Genomic DNA, 6,253 nt, shown 5'->3' with positions numbered 1-6,253 from the left:
ACTGAGTTGAATTTAAGAATACGAATTATTGCTTTTCACCCTGCATGGGTTTAATCCCCCGAACGCGTTACAGCACAATACTTCACCACTTAAGTATAAGAAAATGTTAAGGAGTCTCCGTTCATACAGGACATTTATAGATGTCCCAAAACCTTCAAAAACCTTCAGCACCCTCGAAATAGGGTAAGACCATCAATTTATTTTAAAATTTTTACCATTAAGAAAAGATTTATTAACAATGGAATTTCTGCCACTTATTTTGGCTGTCATCTTGGACGTCTAAAAACCCTAAAGAATGGACGAATTTCAGCAACCAAGTTTCGAGGGTGCTGAATACGGTGTAAAATTTTCCAATTTTTGACAGTTATTTTGGCGGTCATCTTGGACATCTCAAAACCCTTAAAAAGAATACGAAAGTTGCATCAAGCAGGTTCGGATTCAGCACCCTCGAAATAGAGTAAAACCGCCAAATGTTTTCAGTTTTACCCCATTTAGAAGGTCATTTAGGGGCTGTTCTGGCGGCCATCTTTATTATCTCAAAACCCTCAAGGAGGCAAGTGCTGTATCCTTGAGCTTCAAATTCAGCAAACTCAAAATAGTGTAAAACCACCAGCTGTTTTATATTTCACACCATTTAGAAGGAAATAGGGGGCCTACATATAAATTTCCGTTTTTGGCGGTCATTTTTAGCGACCATCTTTATCATCTCAAATCCCTTAAGGATGGTAGAGTTGTATCCTGAGCTTCGGATTCAGCACACTCAAAGTAAGATAAAAACCACCAATTGCTTTCAAATTGTCACCATTTAGAAGGAAATACATGGGAACTTCCGTTTTGGGCAGCAATTTTAACGGCCATATTGAATATCTCAAAATCTTCAACAATACAGGAGTAATAGGGATAGAAATAGGGTAAAACCATCAATTGTTTTTAATTTCTCACCATTTAGAAGGAAATACATGGGAATTTCCGGTTTAAATTGGAAGCCATTTTGGCGGCCATGTGGAATATCTCAAAAACTTCATGATTGCAAGAGTTGCATCATCCAGATTCGGATTCAGCACCTTCCAAATAGAGAAGAATCATCAATTATTTTCAATTTCACACCATTTAGAAGGAAATACGTGGGAATTTCCGGTTTGGGTGGCCATTTTGGCGGCCATCTTGAATATCTCAAAATCCTCAAGGATGCAAGAGTTGCATCATCCAGATTCGGATTCAGCACCCTCGAAATAGGGTAAAACATCAATTGTTTTTAATTTCTCACCATTTAGAAGGAAATACGTGGGAATTTCCGGTTTTAAGTGACGGCCATTTTGGCGGCCATCTTGAATATCTCAAAAACTTCATGGATGCAAGAGTTGCATCATCCAAATTCGGATTCAGCACCTTCCAATTAGAGAAGAATCATCAATTATTTTCAATTTCACACCATTTAGAAGGCAATACGTGGGAATTTCCTGTTTTGGCGGCCATTTTGGCGGCCATCTTAAATATCTCAAAATCCTCAAGGATGTAAGAGTTGCATCATCCAGATTCGGATTCAGCACCATCGAAATAGGGTGAAGCCATCAACTGTTTTCAATATCTCACCATTTAGAAGGAAATACGTTCGAATTTCCGGTTTTAATTGGTGGCCATTTTGGCGGCCATCTTAAATATCTCAAAAACTTCATGGATGCATGAGTTGCATCATCCAGATTCGGATTCAGCACCTTCCAAATATCGTAGAATTATCAATTATTTTCAATTTCTCACCATTTAGAAGGAAATACGTGGGAATTTTCGATTTTGGCGGCCATTTTGGCGGCCATCTTGAATATCTCAAAACCCTCAAGGATGCAAGAGCTGCATCATCCAGATTCGGATTTGGCACCCTGGAAATAGGGTAAAACCATCAATTGTTTTCAATATCTCACCATTTAGAAGGAAATACGTGGGAAATTCCGGTTTTGGCGGCCATTTTGGCGGCCATCTTGAATATCTCAAAACCCACAAGGATGCAAGAGCTGCATCATCCAGATTCGGATTCAGCACCCCCAAAATAGGGCAAAACCATCAAAAAACATTGGGTGGACGGTAAAACAAGGTGCAGCCTCTGGCACCCAGACTATAATAGGTTAATAGAAAACCCAAACCCAAAGAGAAACGTGGATTGAGTGAAAGCAGCAACATTAGTAGGACAAATCAGTGAAAGTTTCAGGAAAATCGGACAATCGATACCAAAATATGAATTTGTACAAGTTTTGGTGTTGGAGCCGCTGGATGAGGAGACTACTTGAGGTTATGACATCATATCTGACCAACAATATAAAGAAAATATAAAGGGAATTCCACAAAAATACACTTTTTCAGTATAATGAAGGAGTACTTCACTAAATACTTTCAGAAAACTAGGTGAATAATTGCTACCCTTAACATACACGTCAGTATCAAGTTGATGGAATATGCAATTTTCACGAAGAATGAGTTTTTGTCGAATTTCCTTTATATTTTCCTTATGTTGCTATCCACATACACTTCATTATCTCTTGTAGTCTCCTCATCCACCCGTCCCAACACCAAAACTTTAAAAAAAGGTTCATAACTTTCGCATCGATTGTCTGATTTCATCAAACTTTCACTGATTTGTTCTACTAATGTTGCTGCATTCATTCAATCCACATTTCTCTTTGGGTTTTTGTTTCCTTTAAACGGAACGATGCCCTTGGAGATGATTGCTTTAATTGACTTAAATCAAGAAAATTGAGAAAGACAATAGCTATAACATGATTTTTTTTACAACATCATTACATACAAAGAAATGGATATCCATATCACCATTTTATTGATTTCATTTGCGCAGTATGAAGGGCAACGCTACGTTTTTGAAGGTGGGGGTGTCAAAATCGTCTTTCAAGATAGAAGAAAAACAAAAGAAAAGAGAAACAACGTAAAAAAAGGGTTCATATTTTTGAGGTGTGATTTTCCGCTGAAAGTCGGCTGACAAGCCAAAACTAAACAAAAACAAGAACAAAGTCCTGATATCTTTTACTGCTACTTCCCTCACACCTGACATATTTCATGCAAAAAAAAAAAAAAATAGTGGGAATTGCAAACATTCGATCCCTGTAAAGTGTGTGTGTGTGTGTGGGGGGGGGGGGGGCGGTCAGCCCTCCACCTGGCGCTGGCGCTCTCTGCTGGGCTCTCTTCACCATACAGCGAGAGGGCCTTGACATAATGCTATAAGTTGATTGGCGGATGTGGAGGAGCTCAGAAAGTGATTAAGGATGGCTTGATATGCAAGTGTAGCAGTCTTGAATTCAATTCTCTTAGAGATGGAAAGGCAAGGTAGATCATTCAGAAGGGGTGCCACGCTGGTGAACTTGGGCTTGTTATAAACACGGATCCTCAAGGATATACACGGAAATCCGGGGAGATCCGCGATAGTTCCGACCTCGATGAAATGTCGACGAGCGTTGATATGACTGTATACACGGTATCAACACGGCAGCTTCAAGGGTAAGGCAAGAAGAGCGCGGCGTCTACACGGACAAATACGGCATCTACACGGATCAACACGGCAGGTACACGACAACACGGATGTCTCCACGGATCATTGCTGATCCGGGAAGAGATCCTTGTTGACGTCTCGGACATCCTTGGACATCCGGGTATTTCAGTGTAGATCCGGGGTCATCCGGGAGGCCAACACGGCAACTTTTGGAGGTCAAAAACATTCGGCGTCATCCGGGGATTGCCGTGTTGACAGAGCAATCCGGCCTTATCCGTGCAGCTTCCGTGTTGATACCGTGTGTACAGTCATATCAATGCTCATCGACACTCCATCGAGGTCGAAATTATCCCTGATTTCCCCGGATCTCCCCGGATCACCATTTAGATCCTTGAGGATCCGTGAGGATCCGTGTTTTATATGTGACTGGGGGCCTAATCTAGCAGCATGATTTTGGAGAAGTTGTAAGCAATGGATATTTTGTGATGTAGTGACATATGATCAACTATTACAGTTACCTAAGTCTGGAGAGTACACGAGTTCTCACGCGTCATGTGCAGAAGACATTGTAAGTATTGAAGATTAATAGGTTTAAAGTTGCCATTGCCAAAGTATTTGCTTAAACCTTAATGTCCAAAAAAAAAAAACACACACACACAAAAAAAAAAAACAACAATGAAGAGATTAACCTGGCAGCCAGACATTCACTCTATGAATAGAGACTGCAATATCAATATCGACTGCTGCAACTTTTATTTTGGGATATTTGCATAAGGAATAGCCATTGTGCTTACTTTTTTATTCGATTTTAAATAAAAACTAAATGTGAAATTGGTTTGATGTAGTTTTTATTATTTCTTTAGATGTTGTCTGAGACAAGACGCAACATTTGAGGTAAGATCAAGAGACAAATATCATCAAATATGATATTAAAAACATGACTTCATAAAGTGTCAATCTTGTTGGTTATTTCCCCCCTCAGAAAACTTGGTGATGAATGGTCAATGGAGCCGGAAGTTATAGATAGCATTGAGGCATTCACATACTTAATATAATTATTATGGCCTGGCCCGGGAGTCAAGTCTCTTAATGTCGTCCTAAAAAAGGGGGAAAGCAGACAGACAAAACAAACAAATCAAAGCCTTCAGAAACATAACCTCCTCAGGGGAGGCAAACAATACTACGTAATCCCGGTCACAATTGCCGATGGCATTGTGAGAGCCACACGTACTTTGGCAAGTCACTCAACGATAGCCCATGAGCTTATACTTTCTCATAAGCATCAAAATCAACCAATGGGATGCCACTGCCCATATCATTGGAGCCTCTCTACCTTCGTGTGTTAAATGCATTCGGAGTGGTCTGTGTTTCTCAGTGCATTGTTTTCTGTTATCCAATCAGCTTTACCAATGTGATGCCACTGCCCCTATCATTGGATCTTCCTCTACCTACGCATTTGAAAGGCAGTCGGTGTGGCTAGTATAGTCCCCAGTCCGCCATTTACGGTTTATCCAGTTAGCTTACATATGAAATACTACCGCCCTGTCATTGGATCCTCTATAACTTCGCGTGTTGAATGCATTTGGCGTAGCTTTGTACTTCTCAGTGCACCTTGCACCGTTTACCATGTTTACGGTCATTCAGTCAACGTTAACGCGATCTTACTCTGCATTTTAAAAAGAACTGCTAGAAGTCCAGATTTTGATGAGATAGATGTCTTCGGAGTTGTTCGAGTGCATTAAGTGTTTGCTCGAGTTTCAAGCTCGGATGACAGTTTCAATAGCAGGCATATGTTCTGTATTCTTTGTCATTAGGGATATTATGCAGGCAAAAAAGAGGATTGGATGTCAAAAAAAACGTGAGTATACAATTGACTTTATGGTACAAACATTCTTCTATCTAAAATATATTTGAAACTGTTTAAACATTTATGCGCATGTGTATTTCTGGGAAACATAAGATGGTGATAGTGACATGTGTGTGCAATTTCTGTGCAATTTCTGTGCAATTTCTGGTCTATAATAGCAATTTCTGGTCTGTAATAGTCATATTATGATTATTTGTTATATTAAGATTATTATAAATTTAATGTGGTTACCACCTACTGGATGATAGGATGTTAATAGCTATACTCATTATATGTGACAGTGCACCTCAAAACGAACATAAAGTCGCACACACTGATTTTGCGTGAGGACTGAAAATATGTGAAGTTGGTCAACCCAGCCGAACTTGACTTTTCCATATTTTCTGAAAGAGAGGGTCTTCTTTTACATTATGCTAAAATTTGGTATCATAAAACGGGAAGTAAAGTGTGTTTTTTTAGCAGTTTATCTCGAACATTTTGGTAGTATAGTGAGATTAGGTGTGTCTTTAGAATCCCTTTTTCATTTCTGAAAAAACCTTGTCCACACTCTTCACTTTCAATTCTAATAACTTTTGAAAGGATAGTGCTACTAATTTGAAAGTTGGCATTAATTATGGACAGAATGTGTTAATAAGGCATGCTCAATTTCAGTTTAATCTGATAATCCCTTCATTGTTGTTACTCCAGTGGTTTACTTCCTGTTTTTTGTCCCATTCATCACACAGCCAGCACCGTTTGGTAGAGATTTAGCGCTTGAATAGGACACTGTACTTCAGAGCCTCTTTTCTCAGTTCACACTTTTCCTGAGTTTGTGCTTTCTTTTCCAATATTTAGATAGGTTAGGAGAGTCCATTTGATTTGAGTTATACATCATTTTAAAGCTTAAAGTCTGC

The sequence above is a fragment of the Diadema antillarum genome, unplaced genomic scaffold, assembly GCF_040938485.1.
Source record: "Diadema antillarum isolate AM-2024a unplaced genomic scaffold, OU_Dant_1.0 seq00001265_RagTag, whole genome shotgun sequence".
Taxonomy (NCBI): Eukaryota; Metazoa; Echinodermata; class Echinoidea; order Diadematoida; family Diadematidae; genus Diadema; species Diadema antillarum.
This window is presented reverse-complemented; position numbering follows the sequence as displayed.